This window comes from Rhodnius prolixus, unplaced genomic scaffold, assembly GCF_049639745.1.
Source record: "Rhodnius prolixus isolate KJV_2025 unplaced genomic scaffold, Rpr scaffold_3, whole genome shotgun sequence".
Lineage (NCBI taxonomy): Eukaryota > Metazoa > Arthropoda > Insecta > Hemiptera > Reduviidae > Rhodnius > Rhodnius prolixus.
Genome location: NW_027411603.1, coordinates 49,820,575 through 49,833,478, shown reverse-complemented (window position 1 = coordinate 49,833,478; position 12,904 = coordinate 49,820,575). Strand labels below are relative to the sequence as shown.

General features: G+C 35.5%; 1 protein-coding gene across 4 annotated transcripts in view; it reads left to right on the top strand.

The window, feature by feature from the left end:
- Positions 1 to 12,904, top strand: part of rsh (Rap GTPase activating protein radish) — a 310,270-nt gene that overhangs the window by 178,415 nt on the left and 118,951 nt on the right. The window lies entirely within an intron of this gene.

The window sequence follows — 12,904 nt, the reverse complement described above, 5'->3', positions numbered from 1 at the left end:
GTTATAAAGGAGGATTTTCCCTATATTTTAAAGAAAATTTAGGAATTTTATCTTTTATAGAAAAAGAGGAAAAAATTGTTAAAGTTGAGTGTTTTTCAACGTTACAGCTTTTTCTTGTACTTTGTGCTTACCGGACAGTTTTAATACATGTTTGATCTTGCTCAGGTTAGCTAGCAGATAAAGCCCCTGATTGAGTTAGTAACCAGAAAAACCGGGGAAATTCTATAAAGCGGGGGATTTCCCTCGTAAACATACACAAACACACACACGTCCAAAGTTTTCGTTTTATTTTTTTGCAGCGTTTTCCACATAGAGACACTTTTTTTTGTTGTTTCTTGTTTCAAATAACGACAACTATAGTTGTGCTCTCGCCACGGTAGCAGAGCGGTTAAAGGCAAAGCTAAGATGTATTGTTGGTTTAGTGGGTTCGATTCCCTGTCTCTAGGCCTTGGATTTTATTTAATGGTTAATATGAGAAATTTATAGTAAAGAATGTTAGGCGGTTATAGGCTAGAACCGCAAAGCTAAGATGTATTGTTGGTTTAGTGGGTTCGATTCCCTGTCTCTAGGCCTTGGATTTTATTTAATGGTTAATATGAGGAATTTATCGTAAACTATGTTAGGCGGTTATAGGCTAGACCCGCAAAGCTAAGATGTATTGTTGGTTTAGTGGGTTTATTCCCCTGGTCTAGGCCTTGGATTTTATTTAATGTTTAATATGAGGAATTTACAGTAAAGTATGTTAGGCGGTTATAGGCTAGACCCGCAAAACTAAGATGTATTGTTGGTTTAGTGGGTTCGATTCCCCTAGTCTAGGTCTTGGATTTTATTTAATGGTTAATATGAGGAATTTATAGTAAAGTATGTTAGGTGGTTATAGGCTAGACCCGCAAAACTAAGATGTATTGTTTGTTTAGTGGGTTCGATTTCTGGTGTCTAGGGCTTGGATTTTATTTAATGGTTAATATGAGGAATTTATAGTAAAGTATGTTAGGTGGTTATAGGCTAGACCCGCAAAACTAAGATGTATTGTTGGTTTAGTGGGTTCGATTCCTGGTGTCTAGGGCTTGGATTTCATTGAATGGTTAATAAAAGAAATTTATAGTAAAGTATGTTTGCTAGTCGCCTCCGTCTATGACACCCCCGCTGAAAAAATAGGGATTACATTACTTTACATTTTAGTTGGTACTCTTACAAGAAAAATAAGAAGGAGGTACCAGTATCTTTAATACTATCTTTATGGATTTCAATCGAAATATTTTTTTGGCGGAAAAAAATCCGATTAAGGACACTTGAGGAAAAGCAGAAAAGCCTAACCACTAATGTGCCATTACGTTGGCAGTGCCTGATCTTATTCCGGTTACACTTTTAGCCTAGATCTCGATCTAGTTGTGATCCAGCCATAATGGATGGCAGAATGTTTCAAAATAGATAATTAATAGCATATATGATGGCTAAGCTGAGTAGAATATTGTGCGTATGTTAATATGAAAGATAGTTGTGCTAGAAAGCGTACAAGAAGCTGTGTTTAGATGCTTAGAACATCAGGCAAGAATCATCCAAGACCATCACCTAAGCATCCACTTTCCACAATTTATAGATACATCTGTGTATGCTATTTTGACGTAAAAGATGCTGTACAGAGCTCCTAAAATTGGTCTATACTCTGAGATCAGGGATTTGAAACAACTCAAAGGAAAAAAAATAAAAGAGCTTCTCCAAACCGAAATAAGCTCTAAGTTATAACCAGGATGGCAGAGAATGAGAAACATGATCAGAAACCACTGTTGGACATTAACTGCACTACTTGTATCACCAGTAGTGGCTTTGATAAGAGCCGACAAAGATTGATCCCTAATTTGGGACACCCTTATAGCTGCGTTTAGTTTTACTAACTTGGAATTTTTGGTTAAATTAAATTTGTTGTTTGTAAAACAACAAATGTTTGTAAAACAACAAACAACAGATGTAAAATTCAATTTTCCTTAAATAGTAATTTCTATTTGAACAGTTGTGGTAAAACAAAATCGTTAACAAACACAGAAGTTTGGTAATTACAATGTGCGTCAATTTATAATAAAAGTAATAAAAAATACAAACAATTAAAGAGATAAATTGGTTTAACACATATTTTCTGTTGTGACAAATGAACAAACTAACTAAAAGCTTGAATTGAATCATTGATACATGCAGCCGTGGTTGAACTGGATTGAATCCATATCTGACTTCATGGTGGCAATCCAAAAAACCTAATGATAACAAAATCGGGGGATACAGTTTGGCATTATAGTTTCGAATCTGTCGTCTACATCCAAAATTAAATTAGACCACTGGATAGCTAACGGGTCAAAGAATTCATTACGATAAGCGAGGACTGGGACGCATCACGCGCGGTGGAGGGGGAAGCGCTACCATTTTGAGATCATTTTGCTGCGTATCGAGATTTGCAATTAGTATAACTTTTGACTCGAAGAAGCTACGATGTTCGTTGAAATTATGTAAGTGGATGATGAAATCGCGTCTAAATTGACAACTGACTGTATAGGCATAGATTGTGTTCGATCGTCGATTATGAAGACACATTGGGCAGCAGCTAGCACAGTCATCTAGCGGTGATTCCGAGAACTTTTCAAACCACCCTTGTACAATCCACCTCTGGCTTTGTTACTAACACAAAACAACAGAAAACTCAATCTTTGCAGTCAAACTAGGCGGGAACCTCTAATTTAACCAGCTGTTTGTTCCCCCCCCCCAACGATACTCTTTTTCCTGCAATTTTTGACCATCAACCCCATCTTCCATGATACTCGATTCTTTCTCCTTCACTTGTTACATGAGGCTCATACATTTTCAAGAACATGGTTATCCAATTAATAAGACTATGTGTTCATATTAAAAAGGATGAGAACTATTTTTTTTAATGTTCATTCATATTTTTCATTATTTTTTACATAATTACTTAGATATTTGGAGTGAAAGTTTCAATTATAATTTTTCCAAGATCAATACGCAATGTTTGTGATGCTGTATGGATGATTGCGCGGGTTTATGGCGATAATTGGATCTAGATTGCAGGTCACTACAGGTATTTGGATTCGTTGTAGGAATGGCACTTGTCCAGATACTCTATTATCACATTCCTGGACCGTGCGTATTTCCAGGAAGTGGTCAGTATTTCATCTAAAAGTGGTCATAATCAAATTTTCCAGGAAAAATGTGTGAGGCCAAAAGTATAAAGAAAATGGTAGAAGAAAATCACGACATGGAAAATGAAAAATCAATAATCTGGGCTATTTCCGGTTCAAAAATTTTCTTTCATAAATGCAGATTTTTCCAAAATTGGAAATTTGCCATGACCTTATTTACTTTCTTTACAACAGAATGCTACCAACTCATCACTTGTTCGTCGATTCCAAAGCAGCTTACGACAGCATCTACAGAGAAGGCAATGAAAGATCTTAATGTGCCGAACAAATTAATTCGCCTGGTCAAACTTAGTATGACTGAAATTAGCTGCGCAGTGAGAGTTCAAGCTGGTATTTCGGAAGAATTCTCGACAAGAAGGGGAGTGAGGCAAGGTGATGCGCTAGCATGCTTGTTGTTTAACATAGCACTAGAAAAAGTCATAAGGGACTCTGGCATCCAGGTTGGAGGCTCGGTCTTTAATAAATAAGTCCAAGTTCTAGCGTATGCCGACGATGTGGACATTATCAGAAAGTCTTATCGAGCAGTAGAAGAAGCATTTCTTGCTCTCGAACGCTCTGCCCGAATTATGGGTCTTAATATTAACGAGGGCAAGACAAAGTACTTAGTTATGGATTCAAATAGAAGGCCACAGACTCCGATCTCCATGGGCCATTACAAGTTTGAAATAGTTCATAGCTTCGTTTATCTAGGATCCCAGGTGAATTCTAAGAACGATATTTCTGCAGAAATAGCCAGTAGGATCGTAGCAGCAAATAAGTGCTATTTCGGCCTAAAACGGCAGTTAGGTACCCGCTTTGCTTCCAGGAAGACTAAATGCCTACTCTACAAAACTATAATCCGTCCCGTCCTTACCTACTGCTGAGAAGCATGGTGTCTCACCAGAACAAATTGTTAGTGTTCGAGCGCAAAATCCTCCGACGCATCTACGGACCAGTTCGTTCCGACGATGGCGAATGGAGAAGGTGGACGAACGCAGAGTTAGCCACCCTCTACAAGGAGATAGATATTGTTAAATGGATCAAGATGGGTCGGCTTAGATGGGCAGGAAACGTGGCCAGAATGAACAATGATGAACTGCCTCAGAAGTTGATGCTGGCGCGACCTGATAGAGTTAGGCGGGTAGGCAGGCCCAGGCTACGATGGGAGGACTGCGTTAGTGAAGATTGTCGAGCCATTCTGCGGGTGGCTAATTGGAGGACGGCTGCACAAGAGAGACAATCATGGACGAGACTGATTGAGGAGGCCAGGACACAGCAATGAGTTGTAGCGCCCATGATGATGATGATGACAACAGAATGTCAGAAAACAGAAATAGTATTAAATAATGTTTAAAATACATTAACCTATTTCTAATGTAGGGTAAACTTGAAAATTATGAGTAATGTTAAAATTATGTTTAGCGTCGATAAATTTCTCTAAGGTCACATTTAAGTGCAATTTTATCGCACCTTTCCTTGTGTTTTTTTTTTTCACTCACTAGTTTGATAAAGTTTTGTTTTTTAAATTATCGTATTTTTGGAAGGACAGTGCAATGCATATAATTTGTAACTTTTGCGCCTTTTTTTACTCTACTAGGCGCTTATTGTAATCGTGTAGATTTCCGTTTTTAGATTTTCTCCAGAAATATTCGTTTTGTAGCTCCTGAGACCGCCCCCCGCAAAAAAGTAATTTTTTTTCAGGGAATTCCGATTAGGAGTTTTCTGGAAAAGAGGGATACCTCTAAGGTACCATTAATGTTAATTGTCCTCTTTCACTAACTAAACTAATTAAATTTGAGACTGAATTCTAAATGTCTACAAAAATTAATTGATTGAAACGGCGACTTTACCAAATTAATTAATTATAGTATAAGTAAAGTAATTGCCTATTTTTTCAGGCAGGCTTTACGTTCAACTACCAAATTAGGTGTCGTAAACGGAGGCGACTAGCAAACATACTTAACTATAAACTCATATTAACCATTAAATAAAAATCTAAGACCTACACACCAGGGAATTGAACCCACTAAACCAACAATACATGTTAGCTTTGCGGGTGTAGCCTATAATCGCCTAACATACTTTACTATAAATTTCTCATATTAACCATTAAATAAAATCCAAGGCCTAGACCAGGGGGAATCGAATCCACTAAACCAACAATACATCTTAGCTTTGCGGGTCTAGCCTATAATCGCCTAACATACTTTACTATAAATTTCTCATATTAACCATTAAATAAAATCCAAGCCTTGACCGGGGGAATCGAACCCACTAAACCAACAATACATCTTAGCTTTGCGGGTCTAGCCTATAACCGCCTAACATACTTTACTGTAAATTTCTCATATTAAACCATTAAATAAAATCCAAGCCTTGACCGGGGGAATCGAACCCACTAAACCAACAATACATCTTAGCTTTGCGGGTCTAGCCTATAACCGCCTAACATACTTTACTGTAAATTTCTCATATTAAACCATTAAATAAAATCCAAGGCCTAGACCAGGGAAATCGAACCCACTAAACCAACAATACATCTTAGCTTTGCGGGTCTAGCCTAAAACCGCCTAACATACTTTACTGTAAATTTCTCATATTAACCATTAAATAAAATCCAAGACCTAGAGACCAGGGGAATCTAATCCACTAACCAACAATACATCTTAGCTTTGCGGGTCTAGCCTAAAACCGCCTAACATACTTTACTGTAAATTTCTCATATTAACCATTAAATAAAATCCAAGACCTAGAGACCAGGGGAATCTAATCCACTAACCAACAATACATCTTAGCTTTGCGGGTCTAGCCTAAAACCGCCTAACATACTTTACTGTAAATTTCTCATATTAACCATTAAATAAAATCCAAGACCTAGAGACCAGGGGAATCGAATCCACTAACCAACAATACATCTTAGCTTTGCGGGTCTAGCCTAAAACCGCCCGGCTATCGTTATTATTATTATTATTATTATTATTATTGTATTTCGGAAAAGCTCCAGTTTACCATTCTAGCAAGAAAGAAAAAAAATTGGTGAAGAAAAGTGAAGAAATTCGGTTGTGAAAAATACTTTTTTTCTAATTTTCACTCATCAACAGTGCAAGTTGAAAAAAAATCACACTTTACTCCCCCTTAATGATGGAATCAATTAATAGCACGATGTTTACGCCATCAATTTCATTCTTTTTTTTTAATAACTCCTTTCTTTCACACTTTATCTTCCATTAACTGTTTCCGTGGAAACGCTGGTAAAGGAGAGAATAAAAAGAAAAACAAAAAATGTATTTTTTTAAGAAAAACATCATTTTCATATCTTTAAAAAAATCAATATCATCCCACTTTGTCCATTACCTTCTAATTGGGAAAATGGAACCTCCCTTCGTCAACCCCTCGCTGGCTCAATGTTTCTCATCCATTTTTTTGGGGTGGGAAGGAGGGGAAATTTGTAGCGGGAAGGGGCAAAAAGAAAAGAGACAGTAAAAAATTAATTAATCTACTAAAATTGCTGACGATATTCATTAATAACTTGTCAGATATCATTCTTTCTCTTTCTTATCATTAAGATTCTGGATTACAGTCAGGTGATTCGGAGTTTAGGCCGGGGTAGGGGGAGCTCTCTCTTTTGTGACGATCGTACAGGTAGCGAGCGACTGGAATTCAGATGGGAAATTACAATAAGTAAACAGTAGATGTTTTGTTTTTCCGCCTAAAATGTCTTGCTCAGGTTATACTCAGCGAGGTTATTCACACCTGACTGCTATAGAACTTTGTTTCAACCTTCTTGGATGGTATTTTCGTAATGTTCTCTTGTTCTATAACTGATTGTTTCACGTACAATTTCGACTCACTTTGTAATCTTCACTATAATTGTGTCTGTTTTCTTTTTTGTATAAATACCAATGTTGCTTTAGTTTATATTTTTTAATGTTCATCTTCTGTTGTTTTATTTGGTCTCTCTGATTGGTGTTTGTCCGACAGGAAACGCTGCGCAGTTGTTGCTGTTGATTTCATTAAAATTTATCTACAAGAAATTGGGAAAAAAAATCTACTTGTCTGTAAAATTTAGAATAATTATATGGAGATGATTTTTATCCCAGACCAGTTTCGAATCTTCATCCATCATGAGAGGCGGATGAAACTGATTTAGAGAATTCAACTACAATCATTTTTTTTACGTCTTATACTACAATTTTCGTTAAACAACAATCAGTGTTACCATCCAGCACTGTAGATCTAACTACATTTTCAATAATTTTGTCGATTTTTATCCAAAAATAAAGTGGGGGAAGCCTGCTTTACTAAAAACTTAATTAAATTTGAATGAAATTGTGCGAAATCATTATCTCTTTCATTTCTTTCAAAGAAACTAAATCTGGGCATCATTTTTGAAAGGTAAATAATATTTTCCTAAGGCGCCACGGTAGCCGAGCGGTTAGAGGCGAGACCTGCGAAGCTAATATGTATTGTGATACTGGGTACGATTCCCCGGTCTCTAGGCCTTGGATTTTATTTAATGGTTAATATGAGAAATTTATAGTAAAGTATGTTAGGCAGATATAGGCTAGACCCGCAATGCTAAGATGTATTGTTGGTTTAGTGGGTTCGATTCCCCCTGGTCTAGGCCTTGGATTTTATTTAATGGTTAATATGAGAAATTTATAGTAAAGTAAGTTGGGCGGGTCATAGGCTAGACCCGCAAAGCTAAGCTGTATTGCTGGTTTAGTGGGTTCGATTCCCGGTCTAGGCCTTAGATTTTATTTAATGGTTAATATGAGAAATTTATAGTAATTTAAGTAAGGCGGTTATAGGCTAGACCCGCAAAGCTAAGGTGTATTGTTGGTTTAGTGGATTCGATTCCCCAGTGTCTAGGCCTTAGATTTTATTTAATGATTAATATGAGAAATTTACAATAACGTATGTTTGCTAGTCGCCTCCGTCCACGACACCTAATTGGTAGTTGGACGTTAAGCCCTGCCTAAAAAAATAGGTGATTACTTTACTTTACTTTTAATATTCCCCAGATTCAATGGGATAGTCTCTGCACAGAAAAATCTTAAAATCGTGAGCACAATCAGGAACTGTAAATAATTTTGTGGAAGAGCTTTTCAATTTGGCAACGAACAAGCATTAGTTTAAGCTACAATTTCTTCTTCTTCTTCTTCTTTTTTTAAGTACCAGCGCTTAATTTTGTACTTAAATTATACATTTCGTCAGATTTTTTGGTTTTTAAATTATTATTCTTTCTCCAATGAATAAATTATATACTCTTGAATCTATGAATAGATTTGGGCATAAATGAGCACACTAATACGGAATAATTTTTATCCAAATTGGTAAAAAGCTTTGTTTGACACACTGCAATCCAATTGGCCGATGAGGATTGTGGGCTCAATACTGTATTTTATGTATCGATTGAAAGTGAATTTAAATTTTTAATTTGTTTTTTGGTAAACTTAACTAATGTTAACTAAATTACAATTAGATAAGTTGATCGATAGGCTGGCATTGTAGCGTATCATTAGATTATTGCCTCTATCTAATACTAGTCAAGAATTCACGTAGTACAAGACTAGTTACTATGGTAACTATTTGTCTTTAAAGGAGAGATTTAACTAGGTAAAAGCTAATGTAATTTTGTTATTTCATTACCATAATAACATTTCAATGTTATTTGCTATTTGTTTCAAAATTTGTTAAAGCTGATAAGTACTAAATAACAAAATTATTCCATAAATTAAATAAACAATCAACAATAAAATAATATTTTCTCTTACTCAGATAATTGCAACTGTAATTAAACTTTTAATTGACCGTTTTAATCAGGAAATATAAAAATATTTTACGTCCTTTACAATGATCTGAGCAAAATACCAAATTGGTCCAAAAAAAAAACATGTTTGAACATGCCGCTGTTTACGTAATTACATTTTCTGAAAACTAATTTTTACTTGAAAAAAATTACCTCAATATTATAAATTTTCAATTTAAAGATTGCCAAAAGCTCGGCATAATAAAGTTTATCATGACTGAAACTGGCATTAATTTTTCATCCTATTAAAACTGATCAAGTGGTTGACGTACTTTGGCAAATTCCTTAATATAATAAGATGTGGCAATCGTGAAATTTAAACTCAAAATATAAGTACGTTGGTGGTGAAAAATGGTGAAAAAAAAATACCTATAAAAAAAATTCCTTCTCCAAAATTCAGTTACATTAGCACAGGAAGTGAAAAAAAAAATCATTTCATTTTAATAACCGGAAATTACACCATTTAAGAAGTGGATTCCACAATTATCATTGGATAAAATTAATCTAAACTGTTCAATCGATGTTCTAAAAAGCACAGACATCATTTTGACACTGCATTCCGGTTAAAAAGGATTATAAAGAAAATTTCCTCCATTAAAAGAAAAGCTGTGACGCAGGTGAAAAACATTTAAGGAGGACTTGGCTCTCTCTCTCTCTACACAGAGTTTATCAAATAATCCTTTAATCTGATGAAATCTAAAAAAGTAAAAGAAAGAAAAACAGCATTTTCCACGGTCAAATAAAAAAGAAGAGCAAAAAAGTTTTTCACGGAATAGTCTAGGAAAATTTTTCTTTTTTAAATGGTACATTTAAGTGATTAATTTTCTTTACGGAAAATTTAAATGAAGCCATCAAAAAAGTTCTATTAATTTAAGTCCAGTTGATGGATTACAACGTGAGTTACTTCGAACTTGTTCCACTTTTGTTGACCAAGCTCTTGTTTGCTATCACGCCAAATTCAATTAATTACACCGGAAGTCCATTACTTTTCGGTCCCCTTGAAACTCACTCACAAGACCTTTTTTTGCATCGCAATCCACGTAATGAAATATTCTCAAAACTTCGAATTTAAAAACGACAAACACAGAAATTGGTACAGTAAAGTGGCACTTCCGCTCCTACAATTTTTTTGAAAAATTATAAATTTTTCTTACCACAATTTCTATGAACATTAAACAGAAAATGAAGCCACACATTTGTAAGAGGAAGAATAGATAAAGAAATAAAGATTAATGAGTGAGTAATATCAACGTATTATATTATCTAAACTATTGTAAAGCTATTCATTGTAAACAATAGAAAAGTCGAAGTGAAGAGATTAGCTGCTTACGCTGGATTCCAGCGCGCAGATCACAGATCCTGGATCCAGCATCATGGTATTATTATCTAATCTATAATAATATTATTTATTATTATGAACAGAAAGCCGGATTATATTGTACTAGACTTTGTATTAAATGGCAATATCAAGGGCGGCTAAATGTACGTTGAATAATGTTTGACTGAAATGAATGAGGGTAATGTAGGATGATGGTAACAAATGGAGCAAAGATACTGGATACGGCTTAAAGCGGTCACATCTCCAGCCTCTTTTTCTCCATTATGCTTCGTCTTCAGCGTTCTTGCGCGATACAACACCTCGTCTGTAGTAAAGTAAAGAAAAGTAAATTGCCCTTTTTACGTCCAACTAGCAAATTAGGTGTCGTGGTCGGAGGCGACTAGCAAACGTACTTTACTATAAATTTCTCATATTAACCATTAAATAAAATTCAAGGCCTAAACCCACTAATAGGGGAATCGAACCCACTAATACCAACAATACATCTTAGCTTTGCGGATCTAGCCTAAAACGCCTAACATACTTTACTATAAATTTCTCATATTAACCATTATATAAAATCCAAGACCTAGACCGGGAGAATCGAACCCACTAAACCAACAATACATCTTATCATTGCGGGTCTCGCCTCTAACCGCCTAACATACTTTACTATAAATTTCTCACATTAACCATTATATAAAATCCAAGGCTTAGACCAGGGAATCGAACCCACTAAACCAATAATACATCTTAGCATTGCGGGTCTAGCCTATAACCGCCAAACATACTTTACTATAAATTTCTCACATTAACCATTATATAAAATCCAAGGCTTAGACTAGGGAATCGAACCCACTAAACCAACAAAACATCTTAGCTTTGCGGGTCTAGCCTATAACCGCCAAACATACTTTACTATAAATTTCTCATATTAAACATTAAATAAAATCCAAGGCCTAGACCGGGGGAATCGAATCTACTAAACCAACAATACATCTTAGCTTTGCGGTTCTCGCCTCTAACCGTTCGGCTACCAACGCCTCGTCTGTAAGTGGTACAGTTAGTAAAATGCTCCTAAGAAAACAGAATTATCATAAGGGCAAAACAAATTTTCCTTACTCAAAGAAAAATTTAGCCATCCTGCCGCCAAGAATCACCCAGAATCGCTTCAACAACGTTTAAACGGTGGTAGCCGGCGTTTCGGTGAAAATCGCCAACAAATCTCGATATGTGATTCAGCAAATTGGGGCCCCTATCGTTTTGCAGATTTTTTTGTCCATAATCTTATGGTCGTCATGGTGACCAAAATCGAATATCATCTGACTTTAGGCTGCGATTTACCTTGTAGTTATGCATACAGACACACTCTTGGAAATGAGAGAATAATTTTGAAATTCCCACTTTTTTTTCTTACAGCAAAAACTAGCTATTTCCGGCTATTGTATATATATACCATTTTCCTTCTTAAAAAAGGAAGTTTAAAACAAAAATATATATCCATCGTGATTTCTATTTCCTGAATAGGTAGGACCAGCCAAGTCAAGGCAGACTATATCTGGGTTTCTTGTACTCGCCAAAGAATTGCTTTTTATTCTCAAAGCATACTGAAAATCCCAATATCGTTCCAACAGGAGCGGCTAAAAGTTATCCCCTTTTAGTGTTCACTAATCTTGGCAACTTCTTCCATTTACCTTGCGGGTGGGGGGGGGGCTCTCCTCTTGGAACTGGTAACGAGCGGAATTAAGCAGTGAAAAAAGGGAAATAAAGAGAATACACAATATTGCGTCGTAGAAAATGAAATAATTTTCTATCCTGTTGACTAAATTAAAAACAATAATTTAATTTAAGCAGCGTTTTTTCCGCACTGTTTTTAAAAGAAAAGATCGGAAAATTTAAAGAAAAAAAAAAGGAAAAATAGAAATAAAGCCCTTAAAAAAAAAAATGGCTGCCACCATTTTCCGTGTAGAATAAGAAGATAAGAGACAACAAAAATATAATTATCTGATGATCAAAATAAGAGGAAAAACAGATAAAGAATAACGGTGAGAGGGAGGGGGAAAAAGGGAAAGCCTTGTAATTTTATTTATCTGCTTTGGTGCTGTTTTTCTCCGCCAGGATTTGCTGCTTGTCGTGCTTCTTTTTTTTTTTTACTTCCGTTTTTCTCTTGCCTATCGCTAATTAGCTGTTGTGTTTTTTCTGTGGTATAGTATAATGTTGAAGTGAATTTCATAAAAGTTAGCAACAAGCCTTCGTTATTCTTCAAATTTTTTTCCCCTTGATTCTTCTACACTAAATAGTTATATTTTCTTCTATGTACAGCATATACGTGATTATTGTACGCCTAAGGCCGTTTCCGTGACCTTTTTGTTTTTTTTAAATAATTGGAGGAAATATTTTCTAATACTTTGAGGGCTGAGAATCTGGTGACCTGTAGTCTGAGGGTAGAGGTTGCTGTAGAGTAGGGATTGTCCTTTTCTAACTTTCGACTGTTTCTTGGGCTAAACATTTTCAGTTTAAGTACAGTTAACATAACCTTTCCAGCCGATTTTTTGTGCTTTTGGCCGCATTGGACGAGGTTCACCAGTT